Consider the following 16500-nt stretch of genomic DNA (forward strand, 5'->3'; position numbering starts at 1 on the left):
AACTCAAGGAGTAGCCAACTCTATTTTACCTTTCTGAAGACAAACACGGAAGCTGGTGGAGAGGAAGAAGCCACAGAGAGGATGATTGAGGGCATGGTGTTAGAGAGGTGGGAGTGGTCAAAACAGAAGGGAGGATGGAGGTGTGGATGGGGGTGGCCGGGAGGGGGCGCAGTTTGGACCAGGAGGAACATGAAAGAAGCAGCGAAAGTACACAGGCATTTAGAGGTAAAGAGGAGGGAAGCAAAGGAAACTTAAGCAGATTGACCTTGACCTCAACTTCTGAGGATAAGGGGTCACAGGCGGACTTAGGGGCTTTAGGGGTTAGGTGTGGCAGTGAGGGACCCTGAGGTGGAGTCTCCTGGCCCCCCAGCCCCGGGTACCGCCCCGGGTTGGCGCGCTGTGCCTTGCTGTTAAAGTGTCGCTTTGGCCAAAATGTTCATGTGGCCCCCAAACCAGTCCCCCCATGCCTCTGCCTGTGATGTGAGTAAAGGAGACCTGGGCCTTTAAGGAGCACCCCTTCCTCAGCCCTTCCCCCTCCAATTACAGCACTAATTTCAGTAATGGAGCATTAATAGAGTAATGGGTGAGTGAGGCTGGCCTGAAGGAACTGTGGAGCTCAGCACAAATTGAGTAAATAAACCATATATTAGATTTCTAAACAATACTTTTAGTCTAGTCTCCAGGGAAAGAGAGTCGTCAAGACTTACTTAAGTCATCCCTGCAAAGTGTATGTAAAAGAAGCCTCCTTTCAGCCTTGGTGATTGGGAGAAGCAAGAAATCTCCCTTCCTCTCTTCCTAGGGTTTTGAGAGATGAGATGTCTGCTGTTTCCACGTTTTCCCTTTTCTCCCTGTTTTCCCATTTCTCTTTGACAGCTGTATTAGCGATTTGGATCTCCAAGGATGCCTAAGCGGGGCCTGGGGATGGGGGATGTAGGTCTGGGGACACTGGACATTTCCCAGGGAAAAGGAGCCCGAGGCAGCGAGGGAGGGAAGTGGGGCAACTGGCAGGGTCAGGAGAGGGAAGAGAGGGGATTATTAGCATATGGCCTTATTACAGGAAAACAACCCTGTCCCTGCCACTGCTTGGCAATGTTTTAACAGGGATCCCTTTTAGAACGCTTAAGAATAATAGCATGCTACAATAAAAACTTGCATCTGCATTTCTATTTAAGGGACAATGAAAGAGCAAAGGGCCAGGGGTCAAAAGACTTTAGGGGATGTGTTCGGCTCTGTTATTTACTAACTGTGGAGTCTTGGACAAATCTCTCCGTGCCTCAGTTTCTTTGTCTGTAAAATGGGAAAAGGGCTGTATTTCTGCTTCCTTCCCGGGGTTATTAGGAGGGACAAAGCAGGTTATGTGTTCATTGTGTGGAGGCCCTCCTCACAGTTGCTGGGCAAGGTGCATCCTCTGCTTCTGCTGTCCGTGGAGCTGCTGCTCCAGCCTCTGAGCCCAAGGAGAAGGTGATTCTGGGCTGTGGGGTCCGGGCAGTGGATAGGAAGTCCCGAGAAGATTAGTGTAGGACCATCAGGTGTAAACAGATTAATCACTTGCTCTATGTCCACGATGATGATGGTCTGAAGCTGTGAAAGAGACCTCAGTGCTGGGGAAATAGGATCTCAGTATTGGTGTTATATCTGCCCCCACTTTACTCCTACTGCCTGAACACCCCTGAGTGTGGGCTCCCTCTCTTCCATGAAGAGCCTGCTGACTCCAGAAGGGCTGATTTTCATGATGGCTTAGGGGGGCGGTGAAGATTTCTTAGGATAAGGCATGGATAGCCAACCACTACTTCTGCTAAATCTTCTACATTTCCTGGATGTTCTGCTTACTAGAGATCAACTACTGAAGGTAAGTTTCTCATGAAGTTCCTGTCTACATGGGGTGGTACAGGGAGGCAAAAGGCATTAGGGAGTTTCTAGAACTTTCTCTGTCTTAGCCTCTGAGTGCTTAGTTTCTGGTTTCAAATTTGGCATCAAATCCTTGTTCTGCCACTTGCTGGTTATGTGATCTTGTGTGAATTACTTAGCACCTCTAAGTATAAGTTTCCTAAATGTGTGTGTGTGTAATGACTCTCCTAAAAGACATAAATACATAGCTTTATGTATTTCAAAAGTGGCTGTTGTTTTGTGTCTCCATCTTTGAGCTCTTTAAACTTAGGTATATTTTTCTTCCTCCTAACCCTATCACCTACCCAGAACAGAGGCAGGAGAACTCAGGAAGGGAGGGAGAGACCATTATGCAGTATCCACTCCATTTTCAGTAATGTGTGAGTCACTTTTTGCTGGCTTACTTATTCCTCACAACAGATCTATTAGACAGGTGATATTAACCCTCTTTCCGTAAAAGTGGCTCAGAGAGATTGAGTCCTATAACTACTCCTACATGCTACAGAGAAGAAACAAATGCATATCTGCTTGTCCCCAAGTCTTTGCTCCTTCTGCTGCATCACAATAAATGCTTGTGGCAGGCAGGCAGGAAGAAGGAAAGCTAAAAGGAAGGACAAAGGGTGTTTCTCTGATATTGGTAAAAGGGAAGAGTCTGGATTTCAAGTAATCATTCATGGTCTGCCATTACCTTAGAGCCCAGTTTGTAGGGTGACAAGGTTCAGCATCCTCACCTGAACTCTTGAGAGCAGTTTCTTTTAAGGGAATGTCGATAAAATAGCATCTTCTCACTCTCCCCGCTATGTGCTTCTCTTTCTAATAGTCATTTGAACAGATGTCCATCTAGTAAACACTCAAGGGAAATGACCATCACCCAACAAGAGTAGCACACTGCTTTCTGACTTGAGTCCCTGGGGCCCAAGTTTAGGTCGGGAACCCAAAATGATGTGCAGGCCCCGGGATCATCTCACCTTGACAGCTGTCATGAGGTAACCATCTCCAGGCTATCAATGAAGGGGTTGAGGAACTAGCCTTGTCCATAAGGGTTACTCCATGTGAACACAGCCTCAGGAACTTGGAGGTGGCTGTAAATGTACAAACAAGACACCTAGGGAAAGAAAAAGGGCTGGAAAAATAAAACAAAAACAAAGTGAACACATCAGGAGTGGGGTCATGCAGGTTGGGACTAAAGTTTTAGCCAGCATTCAGACCTTATTTCTAGTCCTGCCAAACTCTGACCTTGGGTTAGTCACCTGTCTTTTGAGTCTGTTTCCTCATCAGGATGGGATAGTCTATCATTTGCATCCCAAGGAGGTGAGGCTTTGAGCATAAATGGGAAATGAAGTTGAGTCCTGAGTCTGACAAAGACCTAATGCACCTCAGAGGTTCTGCCTCTCACCTGGCCTTGGGAACCTCCAATCTTCCTCTTGACTTCTAGTCCCCTACAAGTGTCAGTCCAACTTACTAGAGGATGAAAATCAAATCATTTCCCTCTTAGTGGCTGGTTTAGATGGAGGTGCCAGCAGGCTGGTCTCTCAGAGCCTCTAGGAAAACCAAGCCTAAAAATAACCATGACCTGGAGGAAGATGTTTTGCTATGTTCATTACTTTAGGAAAAATAATCCAGACCCGTGGGCTCTTTTCATCCTTTGCGAAACAATGAAGCCTGAATGTACTTCTGTAATTGGGTTCCCAGTGAGCAACAAGCTTTACAAAATAGCAAATGTATACAATAAATCACAAACAATACATTTCCTATAGCAACTTTGGGGTTTTAATATTTCACCCAGATTCACCCTAATAGAATTGAAAGATTGGTTCATCCAACCTGAAAAATGATGCACTCTACAACTAATTATGTATGACATTAGCTTTGACAGTTTTCATAAATTATTTTTGAACTTTTTTTGCCTTGTTTCCTCTGTCCTTTGGTTATTTTTTGTTTTGTTTTGTTTTTAACTTCAATATTCTCATCATTTGTGAGTGTATACAGTTGCATTCTCTCAGAACATTTCCTTTATATGGTATACATGTGAATAAGAGTAAGAATATTAATATTGTGTCTTAGTACATCAGAATACTAGGAAGACTTTTCAAAACACATATTTCCTACCCAAAGATATGCTCTGATGGAGAAGGGAGGAGGAAAGAGAAAAGGTATGATTGGTGGCTGTGGTTTTTGACTGAACTTCCCCCAAGTGATTCATATCCTTTTGTCATCCCTGCCTCACCCAATTCTTCATTGAGAATCATTGGTGCAATGGAAAGAAGTGGCAGGTCTAAATGGGGAAGCCTAGGATTTACTTAGAGCTTTGCCATTACTTCATTCATTGAACAAATACTTACTGAGTGTTTTCTATGCCAGGCACTGGGCTAGGTTCTATGTATCAGGTGGTGAATAAGACAGACAAGGTTGCTGACCTCTTGATGCTTAAAGTCTAGTTGAAAAGACCAATATTAAATAGATAATCTTACAGTTAATTAAAATTGAGAATGATACAAAGGAAAAAATATAATTTGCTCTTAGGTACTTAGCCATGTGATTTTAGAGAAATCACCTAACCTTTATGCCTCAATATCACTTGCAAAATGGTGAAGATCATCTGCACAATGGCATAAACCAGATTTGAAAAATAACCACACTAGGGATATGGTAACGGTATTCAGAGAAAATAGATGTAAGTGTGGTTGGGAAAGTTTGATGTTGTAAATAATTGTGAATGATTACCATCAGTTAGAGAGATGTTTTGTTAAACACACAAGTACCCATTTCTTCCTCTTTAGCTAGAATGTGTATTCTGGTGACACCACCATCAAGAGAGAAGGAAGGCACAGTATATCCAATTAGCCTCTGAGACTCCTGCCGTAGATATGAAAGAACATAAGACAATTGTTCACTGATGACAGGATACAAACTGTTCCAAATTTCTGTTACTGCTAACAGACTACCCCAAACTTTAGTGGCTTAGAACAGGTTAAGAACTCAGGAAAAGCTCACCTGGGAGATTCTTCTACTGCATGTAGCATCAAGTGGGTTCACTCATTAATTTGCAGCTGGCAGCTAGTCTGGTCTGGAGGGCCCAAGCCTGGCTCCTTGGCAAAGAGAACTAGAAGACTTGGCTCAGCACTCACCCCTCCACATAGCCTCAGGCCTCTCTACATGGTTGCCATGTAGGGCTTCGACATGGAAGCACAGAGCTCCAAGGGTGAATGTTCCAAGCAACAGAAAATAGCAGCTAGCCATCTAATAAGCTTGGATCTGGAAACTATCACTCTATCACTTGCACTTGTGTGAAATCAGTCACAGCAATCACCAAATCAGCCCAAATTCAAGGGAAGGAAAAGTAACCTCACTTCTCAGTGGCAGGAATGTCAAAGCATGTGCAGCCATCTTGAATCTGGTTGCAGCCGTTGTGAAGCAAAAGCTGCTTAAAAAATCAGCTGTAGATTACCTGTGTTTTCTGTTTACCTCAATCTCCATTCATCCATCCATGTGTCCACAATATGTACAGAGCAAATAAAACACTGAATATATGTAAAAATATTACAATGAGGCAAGGAAACAGAAAAAAAAAATATCCCTCATAGGTTCCTCATTAAAGGAATAATTAAAGAGAGAAACTTGAAACAATTCCCCCAAACAAAACAGCACTAGTAGGTTCCATCCAAAAGCACGAAGAAGGGGATAAAAGTGTAGTTTTCTTTGGACTTTCCTCCTTCCTCTAGTGGGCACAAAAATATTATTTTGTTTTCTGTCTCATAATTCAGTGAATTAGAAAAATATTAACTGGCAATTAGAATAATAAATTACCTAACAAATAGAAAACCAGGAAGAACTTAAGTGCCTGTTTTCTTATGTTCAGATTTTGACTATGAAAGGGATTTCTAATTATATGTTTGTTATAGTCAAATGGCAAATGAATGTAGAGGTCTTAAGGAGTATATTATGACAGAATTTAAACTGTAGTACCTTTTCTATTTGTTATGTAAAATGTACAGAAAAATCATGCTTCATCCTAGGATGTAGAGCATGCTATAAAACAAGGGCATAGGTTTGGGAGTCAGATAGATTTGGGTTTGAGACGTATTTCTGTCATACAGGAATTATAAGACTGGCAGTATTCCTTCTGCATTTCTATTTCAACCGCACCATTGTTGGTGAAGCAGTCAGATGTGAAATGTGCCTCTGAACTGAATGGTATGTAGTAGGTTTTTAAGAAATGTCTGTTGAGGGAATGGATAGAAATATGCATCACAGTGATCAAAGAAATCATCTGAACAATAAGATTTGATCAAGGAAGAGATGACCTCTAAGAAAATAGAGAAGAGAAACTAACATTTATTAAGCATCTACTATGTGGCAGATATCGCACAAGTAGCTGGAGCTAAAGATGTGGGAAATACAGGCTTTCCTCTCAGAGAAAAGCCCATCAGACAGAGCTATGAGAGAGGAAAACACAGGGTGCTGTGGAGATATAGAGGGAGCACATCCAGTCTTCTGGTAGGCTGGATGGAGCCTGAGAAGATTTTCAAGAACAATCAATAATCAAACAAATTAGGCTAATCAAACAAAACATAGGAGTGTTAGGCACAAACATTAATAGATGACATGGCAAAGAGGCCTATTAAGCTCCAGATGACTTGGAGAGAAGTCTGTATCTTGAGAATTGTGGTACCATGGTGTTGAATAAAGGGAGATGGTTGGGTGGGTAACAAAATTGAAAACGGGCTAATCCTACCTCCAGGAGACCTGTGATGCCATAATAACTGGCTCAGGGATTCAGCTCGGAGGACACACTCAACTCTCGGTCTCAGTGGTTTCTTTGTGTTGGTCCCCGTTCTTTCTTGTGGCCTTACTCAGGTCCTGCCCAATGCTTCAGAGAACGTCCTTGGTAGGTGGAATGCTTAGTGTGTGACTTCCACTTGATCCCAGGCCACTTGCTCTCAGCTCCCTGTGAACTTCTCTATCTGCTTTGCAGATCGGTCCCATCCCCTACCACCCTCCCTACTCAGTAACCCAGCCTCTGTCATGGGACTGTGGACAGAATTTACAGAAAGAAAAGAAAAGAGAAAGATTGGATTTGACGTCTAAAAGCAGAAGGTCTTTGTCATATGCTTAAATGACAGCTAAGACACAATCTTGGTGACTCCAGACTAAGAGAATATAGAGTGGAGATTAAAATTGTGTGCTCTGGATTTAGGTGGGTAAAATTCAAATCCTGGCTCTGTGGCTTTTGTAGACCATCTCACCTCTCTGAGCTTCAGTTTCTCCATGACTAAAGGGAAATATTAATCCCCATCTTATTGGATGTTATGGGTTGAATTGTGTGCCCCCAAATTTATTTTCAAATCCTAATCCCTAGTCCCTTCAATGTGACACTATTTGGACATAGAGTCCTTGAAGATGTGATTAGTTAGGATTAGGCTAGGCTCTAATCTGATATGTTTGGTGACCTAATAAGAAGAGGGAAATTTGGACAAACAGGCAGAGGGGAGAATGCCACATGATGACAGAAGCAGATAGAAGCTGCAGCTGCAAGCCAAGGAATGGCAAGGATTGCCAGCGAGCCACCAGACGCTCAGAAGATGCATGGAAAGAGTGAGCATGGTCCTGCCAACACCTTGATTTGAGGTCTCTAGCCTCCAGAACTGTGAGACAATAAATTTCTGGTGTTGTAAGCCACCAAATGAAAACTAAGACACTGGGGTCTCCAGAGTATTAAATGGAATGAAGCAACCTAGTGCCTGGCACATACGAGGGACTTGTATATTGTTTCCTTCCCTTTGTCAGACCATTATCAAGAGATAGTCTCCATGATACTTAATTTTTAAGTAGCCATTGAAGAGAAATACAGCAATAGAAACATCTTCCTTCCTATCAAACACGAAGTACATAGGAGCCCTCATGAGTACAGTCAGTGGTTATGAAATTATACATTAGATTTACTTTGCCTTTTTAGAGGTTCCCAGATTACAGTTGCTTACCCGGCAGAATGTGCCAACTGTTTGGCCTCCTACCTGGTGCTACAGGCCCCATAGCTTTGTCCATACTAAGTAATACCACAGCAGATGTGTTGTCATGAGGCTGAACTTGGTACCCCTATGGCCCCTGATTTATGACAACTTTTAAACTTTTTATCATGGATATTTTCCAGCATAGACAGTAGTAGAGAGAATAATATAATTAATCCCGTGTAACTATCATTTAGCCAATCTTGTTGCATCTATATCCTTACCAACTTGGCTCGTGTCAGAATGTTTTAAAACAAATTTCAGACTTCATGTTATCACACAAATATTCCAGAGTGTAGCTCTGAAAGAGAAGAACTATTTTTCAAATGTAACCACAGTGCAACAACACCCCTAAAAATTATTACAGTTAATTCCTCCTGTCTTCCTCAACAGTTTATTCAAACCAGGATCTGAATAAGGTTCAAACATTGCAATTATTTTATTGATTCTTGATTGGTTGATTTTTCACATAGAATGCTGTTTAATTTATAGGTTGTTTACTTATCTCTCTCTCATTTCACCTTTCACTTATTGTTGAAAAAACATCATTTGTCCTGTAGAATTTTCCACAGCCTGGATTTTTCTGGTGGCATGTTCACGGTGTCACTTATGTTTCTCTCTCTCTGAATTGGTTATAAATTAATATTTTGATCTAGAACTTGATCAGATTAGAATGCGATGTGTTTGGCTAGATCGTGTCATAGATCGTGCTGTGCACTTCTATGAAGAGGCACGAAATGTCTGGTTGTCTCTTTTTTATCACATAGTAGTCTTTGATCATCATTTTCTAGAAACATTAATTAAAGGTTACAAAACAGTGATATTCTCTCATTCCTTCTGCATTTACTAGCTGGAAATTTCTATAAAGGGTATCTTCTCCTCATCAACTAGTTGGTCACCCTAGGGTAGCGTTCACATAGAAAAGGTGAGATAAATGCTCAATTCTTTCCTTTTATTTACCAGTTTAAAAGCAATGAATCAGTTCCTTAGATCACATTTAATGTGTTTCCTTTCTTTGCAGCTGTGGTTGCCCTAATTGTTGCTGAAATTGCCCATCTTGGGCCAGTGGGAGCCTCTTCAATTCGGTTGCTGAGTCTTCCTGATTTGACTTCAGTAGACTCTGATACCTTCCTTGCTATCTGGTATGACAAGAAATTCTAGCCTTTCGTCACATTTCCTCCCGTGGACTTGGAATCAGCCATGGCTCCAAGGACCCCTGGTCACTTGCAGTAGGTGACTCCTGCTTTTTGCATTACTTTCGTCAATGCCAGCAAAATGTAAGCTTAGGCAATTAGCTAAGCATAGGATTTTATTGAATTTGTGAGGCATTTTGCATCTGGGGCAACCAGAACGCCTTGCCACAGGCAGCCTTGATACCATGAGAGACATTCTCTGCTTTGGCCATGAGAAGATGTTTCTCTAGAGACTCTTGACAGGGTTTCTGATACATCCCTGGCCATTTGGTCTCCTTTTAATCATAATATTAGTAATAATGATAATTACGTTCATTGAATTCTAACTAGGTACCAGGAACTTTTTAAAAAATATTTTTTTATTGACAAATCTTAACACACATACATTCTGTATATGGTTATGTACCAGGAACTTGACATGCAGTTTTTTTTTTTTTTGTCCTCCCATGAACTCTAGGAGGTTGTAATTATCATTAGTTCCCCCTCTGATAATCATTAGTCCCCCCTTCTGATGAAGAAATGAAGGCAGAGAGATTAAGTTTCTTGTCCAAGATGACAGAGAGAGAGTTGGCAGTGCTGGGGTTTGAGCTTGGATGCAATTATTATGGCAGTATATTCTCAGCAGCAAAACTGGGTTTACCTGGTGAGAAATGACTATGGGGAAAGCCGTTTTCATTTGTGGTTGAGGAGATTTCAAAGGGAAGATGTGTATTTAAGACACGGTGAAGGCAGGAGTGGAGGTGGGCACTATAATTCCAGAAGTTGGCTAATTGTCACGACTTTTTTCTAGATCCTCAATGGCAGGTTGTCCTACCTAGTCAATTCCCAGCCTTGACTCTGAGCTAGTTTCAGGCTTCTAAGAGGAAAAATCTAGAAAAGGAGAAAATGGGGGAATGGGGGAGGAGGTCAGACCAGGCTTGCCCTAGCAGGTGGATCGATGTTTTAATTTAATTGATGACTGCTGTCCCATTAGAGCCCACTGCAGTGTCAGAATGGCGTCTGTTGGCTCTAGCAAAGAGGCAGACCAAGTCTACACGTACTCCTTACTCTCGGAAACCAGCACTTTTTTTTCCTTCAATGACCCTCTGATGTGATACAATATCCTAATTAGGGCAGTTCAATAAATCAGTCCCATGGGCATTGACATTTCAACACAAGCCTAATCTGTAAAACACTGATGGGCATTAACCAGTTGGTGGACATTTGCTGTGGCATTCCTCAAAGACTCAGTTAAAGATCCTAGTCCCACATAAAGCTTCAGATGCCAGATTCTGCCCTGAGTGTATGTTCCCAGAGGTCCATCTCAGATATTCCATGACTAATAATACTTCCCTCAGGCCTCTATGGATTAGGCAATTGTTTGCCTAACACTCCAGGTCACAGAGAGATATGTAAGTGTTAAGTGGTGGCCTTGTGGCTCCAGGTTTCCTGTGGTTACTGCCCGGCCTTCACGATTAATTTGAGGCCTATCTCTGTAGAGAGTCAACCCTCCCAGCAATCCTCATTCATAACTTCCTGCTACATCTGGAAAGAAGCCAGGACACTCATTCTTTGTCTACTCGGCTGAAAGAAAAGAAGAGGGGGTGGAGAATGATGGAGGAAGGAAGGGAATTAGGGATGCCTTATCTCCACAGAGTTAATCCATTCCTTGCCTGCATAGGATAAGAATGGTGAGATCCAGCCCCACTGGTGTCCTGCATACCCAGCCTGGAATAGCACAGGCAGGAAGGATGCAATACCTTTGGGGAAGGATGCAACATGCCAGTCTGATATGGGCATCAGTACTAGCACCTGGGAGAGTAAACTTATAATAGTCACAATTTTTTGCGTGTGTGTGAGCCTTTCCTGTATGCCATGTGCTCGTGACTTTCAGGTAATATTTATTTAAACCTCCCTATAACGCAACGAGGTGGAAACTATTACTATTTACAGTTTACAGAGGATGAAACTGAGCCCAGAGAGGTTAGGTCACTTGGCCATCGCGCAGCTAGCACAGGCTGACCCCAAACCACCAGTCCTATGGGATTATGCAATTTAGAGGAGCAGTTTCCAGTGCGCCCCGGGCAGCTGCAGGGCTGTACCTGAATACAGGATCATACACAAGCTGGGGGGGCTAGTTACAGGCCCCACTCAACAAACTCCAGTGAACTAAAGTAGGGCAGAATGAAGTTATTAGTAGAGAGGGAAAACCCTAGGTCTGTGCTAACTTATGCTTGAAAAAGTAAGCTCAGTATGTTTAATTCCTATTAGTCATGTATTACCACATCACATCTCAGGGCGGCTCCTGCAATGCCTATGGATTTCTAGACCATGCCTCGCGTATACCACGCTTTAGTAATGTTAGACATTGCTTCAGCTTTGGTCTCTGCCGTCCTTTCTTCCACACACGTCTGTGAGGAATCTGCATCTATGTCAGGCCCTGTGCTGGCTGATGAGGATCCCGAGAAAAACAGACCATGGTTCCTGCCGCTGATGCGAGCCTCAGCTTGGACCGGTGCAGTATGTAAGCGCAAGGGCTGGGGTCTGTTCATTTAGGTCCAACTCCCAGCTCTGCCAAGTTTCTTAACCTCTTTGAGTCATTGTTTTCTCACTTGAAAAATGGGAGAAATAATTGGAGCTGTGTCACTGGGCATAATCAGGACTGAATGAGTTAATTCATATAAAAACTTGACCTAGTCCTGGTGCAGAGTAGGCACACTATAAATAGCAGTTATTAAGGTTTTCTGACTTTCTAGGCTGCACCTCTTTCAATGACAGCCAGAGTTTCCTAGTTTAGTGTTCCTGGCTCTTGAATTTGTATTTGGTCTCTGCTCCCCTGACACCATGGTCTCAGTGTTGAACTGGCCCAGGCGACCAGGCTTTGCAGTAGCACAAACCGCTCGCAGTCTGCAACTCAGAGCGGCTGCCCTGGGCGCTCCCTAATTCAGACTCTGCTTGTTCTTAGCTCCGTCCTCTGCCCAGGCTTGTGGGGGGCCACAGTGTCCCCACCTACAATAATCTATTGTGGTTGTCATCAGGATTAGTGACATGATTTTATATGAACCAGAATTTTTTGTTATCTCTTTGATTTTCCCTTTCAAAATAGAAGGGCCACTTTTTATAACGTACGTGTTAAAGTAATGGATAAAATGCCCATTTTCCATACTGACTGTCACCCCAGGCTTTAACAATTATTTGGTTCTGTATGAAGAACACAATATGCCGGTGACACTATATGAATCTACATCATATTGGTCTCTGTTCTGCCATCCTCAAAAGCCATGCTTATGGGGTGCAAGGGAAGTTCAGCGGTAGAATTCTCATCTGCCATGTGGGAGACCCAAGTTCAATCCCTGGCCCAAACACTTCCCAAGCAAACAGACAAACTAGGAAAACAAACAAACGAAAAACCAAACAAACAAAAATTCAACAAATGGTGCGGCAATAAGGGGATACTCACATGGAAAAAAGAATGAACTGTAACCCAAGATACAGCATTAAAAAAAAAAAAGCCGTGCTTACTCTTGCCTCTGCGTCTTTGTTGGTTGTTTTTCCCTGCCTGGACTATGCTCTTAAGTCTATTTTTTTCCATTCTTCAATGTATATTTCAAAGTTTTATTTCTCTTGTAGAGCGTCCTGAGCCGTCAGCCTGTGCTTGATTTCTTTTGTCCCTGAATGAGTAAAACTTTCATTGTGTGTCCATAATTTGGTACTTTTCGTACACTTTCTTAAATTCAGATTCAATAAATATTCTACTAATGTGGTACAAACCCTGTGATAAGAATGTTCACATACTTACTTTTTTTAATCCTTACATTAACCCCAAAAGATAGATATCATTAATTTTACCACAATGTATATGCAACAATTGAAGTTAGGTTTGAGTAGCTTCAGTAACTTGTCCATCAAGAAAATAAAAGACAAGCCACAGATAGGAAGAAAACATTTTTAAATCATATATCTGACATATGGATATGATATATCCAGAATATGTAAACAACTCTTACAACTCAAAAATAATAAGACAAACAACGCTATTAAAAAGAGGCAAGATTTGAATAGACACATTGCCAATGAAGATATGTGAATGGCCAGTCAACACATGAAAATTCGCTCAATCTCATCAGCTATAGAGAAATGCAAGTCAAAACTACAATGAGCTGTCATTCACACCCAATAGAATGGCTGTAATCCATAAGGCAGATAATAATAAATGTTGATGAGGATGTGGAGACAATAGAACCTTGCTGATGGGAATATAAAATGGTATAGCCGCTCTATAAAACAGTTTGGCAGTTTTTAAAAACATTAATCCGTACAACTCAACAATTTCACTCCAAGGTATTGCCCCAAGAGAAATGAAAACTTGTTTACATAAAGACTTATCCATGAATATTCATAGAAGCATTATTTGTAATAGCCCTGAATAAAAAATCCAAATATTCATCCCCTGGTGAATGGATAAGCAAACCATGGCTCTATTCATACAATGGAATGTAATTCAGCAAGAGAAAGGAATTGCTAATACTAACACATGCTACAACATGGGTGAACCTCAAAAACATCATGTTATGTGAAAGAAGCCAGATACGAAAGACTACATATTGTATGATTCTATTTATAACAAATTTGTAGAAAAGAGGAGTCTATGAAGACAGAAAACAGAGGAGTGGTTGCCTGGAGCTGGGGTGGAATGAGGACTGACTGCCCCGTGAGGGTGCTTTTGGGGGTAATGGAAACGTTCTGAAAGTGGGTTGAGGTGCTACTTACACAGCACTACAAATTTACTAAAAATAAATTCGCAGAACTCGCAACACATAGATTTTCTGGTATGGAAATTACACCTCACTAGTGATGTTAGAATAGATAAATGACTTGTTCAAGAGCACACAAGTAGCCGAGGAGGGGGTTAACCTAGTTCTTCCCCCAGTGCCCCTCTTGCTACGCTTGGCCCGTCTGTTTCTTGAGTCTGGCTTGTCTCCTCAGCAGGCGGAAAGCGCTCAGAGAACACGGAGCATCTTTTTACATCCACGGGACTCCTCAACACATACGTTGAAACTAGGTCGGTGGCATGTTTTATTACAGTGGCAGGATTCTGTACCCCAAGGAACAGCGCAGGCTGCTGTTTCTCCAAACACTGTCCGAGTGCTGAGACACGCGGGGGCGATAGCCCATCAAAGGGACGCCGCCCGGAGAGCCGTGTAGTGACAGGGCTGGCTGACAAGGAGAGACAAAGAGCTGTGCTGTCGAACACTGCCCAGGGCAGCCTGTCTCATTCTGCTCTGCCCAGCAGACTGTTAAAAGGACCACAAAAGGCTGCTGGGGAGATGACAAGAGCTTAAGAATTTGTTGAATGTGTTGCCCTTGATAGCGAGAGTAAACCCAAATGACCTTCCCGGGACACACTGTGGAGATAATTAGAATATAGGACAGACCTGAATCCAGGCATGGAGAGGGGATCCGCAGCGGTTTTGGAGGGGGGTCATGCACATTTGGTCCACTCAATAGAGTTAATGACTTTGTTGGAAACCAATATTAAAAGTATTTTTTTTCCCCCACAGTTTAAAAAGATGTTATCGGGAAAAATTGTCCAAAACTTGAAAGTGTGCAGAAGAGACGATTGTATGGCCTTTTAGTGACTGCTGGGCACTGTCTCGCAAAAATGTGAGCTTTTGATTTGACTCTCTATTGACTAGACCATTTACAGTTATAGTGTTAAGTGTAGAAAAAGTATCAGTAATGCAAAATGTTTTTATCCACAGCAAAACTAATTAATTTCTTCCAGTAGATATAGAAAAGATAACCTCCAAGCATTGCATTTCAATGCCCTTTAAGATCTAAATCAATTTTGCATCTATTAGCAAATTCCTTACAGCATTCCTGCCTACCTATGTGTATATATATGTATATATATATATATTTTTTTTTTCCTTCACATTCTCCTTTGGACCAGTCTTAGCATCTTACCAGTTCCCCATTAATTAATGAGTAGAATAAAATCTTTGTTGGCACATTTGCATTTCCTGTTTGCATGAGAGTCCTTGCTTTCTTAACTCGTTGAATAATATGCTTCGGCGGTGTGTGTAGACAGCTCAGATTCACGGTTATGCTGACCACGTTTCCTAGGTGGCCCACCATCTGGTCTGCTCGTTCAGGAGCGGCGGCTCCCGCTCCTCCACCCTGACTCCGGGTCCTTTCCTCCCCATCCACCCGGCATTTTCTCCCCTGGGAAGCTCTCCTTCCAGGCTGGGCTTGATGTTGTCATTCTGTGCCCTCCAATGCTCTCTGTACTTGCTTCTCTCATACAACTTATCAGACTCCGTCTACCTGAAAATGATAAAAATCCAAACCAGTCAACAGAGTAGTTCTGTGTGGTTTCTGAGGAGGCAGTGGGCAAGGCAGGACCAGTTTGGACCACGGCTCAGGAACAGGAGTTAGGGAATCGGTCATGTTGGGGTACGACGCCAGCTCAGGGTACAGGTGGGCAGGCATGGTGGGGCACCAGGTTTGACCCCCGCCTGCTGTTTCTGCAGCTTTTCTGGGCGGGCTGCTTTGTCCTGCAGTGACGCCATCCAATCACAGATCTGTGGCATCATGCATTTTCCCACAGATAACCCAGGGACCACAGAAACCAGTGGTGGTAACTTTTTACATCAAGATTAACAGTGGAAATATGGCCAGACAGCCAAGGGTACTAGTTCTGGGTGAACAGAGAAAACTTGTTAAGCTTATTAAAAAGCATCACAGGGTGGTGTGATGGTGGCTCAGTGGCAGAGTTCTTGCTTGTCATTCTGGAGACCTGGGTTTGATTCCCGGTACCTGCCCATGGAAAAAAAAAAAAGGTTGTAAATATTCAAATAAATCCATTCTAATTCTTACATAGGAGCTGAGCTCTGTGTGCCTTGTTTCCCTTCTTCCCTTCAGAAGGAGAATGTCTTTCATGCGTTTGTAAATGAGTTTATGATTTCCTTTTTCTGTTTTCCATGTCAGGCGTTGCTTATTATTAACTCCTGTGAAATATTGTGACATCAGTTGGATTTCGTTGGTGTAAATATTTCTGCAAAGTGAGTGAGGATGGATAACTGGTATATTATCTGTCTAGCCATACCTACCTGCAGATGAGAACATTTTGATATTTATAATGTGCGATATTATTTAAAGGAAAGAAAAGCACATGCATACATATACATGACAATGACAAGAACTATTACATTCACAATAACTGTTAACAACTTTTAAACTGTCTTTACAGAAGACAAAGATACTTAGATTCAGTTAAATACAATATATATTCTGTTTACAAGAGACACACAAAGTAACACAAAGTTTAAAAATATTTTTTAAAGGGGATGTGCAAAAATATACATGTCAATACAGGCAGAATGAATACAGAGTTGGCAATATTAATATCTGACAAAAAATTCAAGGGAAAA

At 42.2% G+C, this 16500-nt stretch overlaps 1 long non-coding RNA gene across 1 annotated transcript in view; it reads right to left on the reverse strand.

Moving 5' to 3' along the window:
• Window positions 1–15740: 15740 nt before the first annotated feature.
• Window positions 15741–16500, reverse strand: part of LOC143685110 (uncharacterized) — a 35885-nt gene continuing 35125 nt past the window's right edge. Inside the window, exon 3 of the long non-coding RNA XR_013176379.1 lies at window positions 15741–15886. This is a non-coding gene — a long non-coding RNA (uncharacterized LOC143685110). The remainder of the gene's footprint in view (window positions 15887–16500) is intronic.

The sequence above is a fragment of the Tamandua tetradactyla genome, chromosome 1 (genome assembly GCF_023851605.1).
Source record: "Tamandua tetradactyla isolate mTamTet1 chromosome 1, mTamTet1.pri, whole genome shotgun sequence".
NCBI lineage: Eukaryota > Metazoa > Chordata > Mammalia > Pilosa > Myrmecophagidae > Tamandua > Tamandua tetradactyla.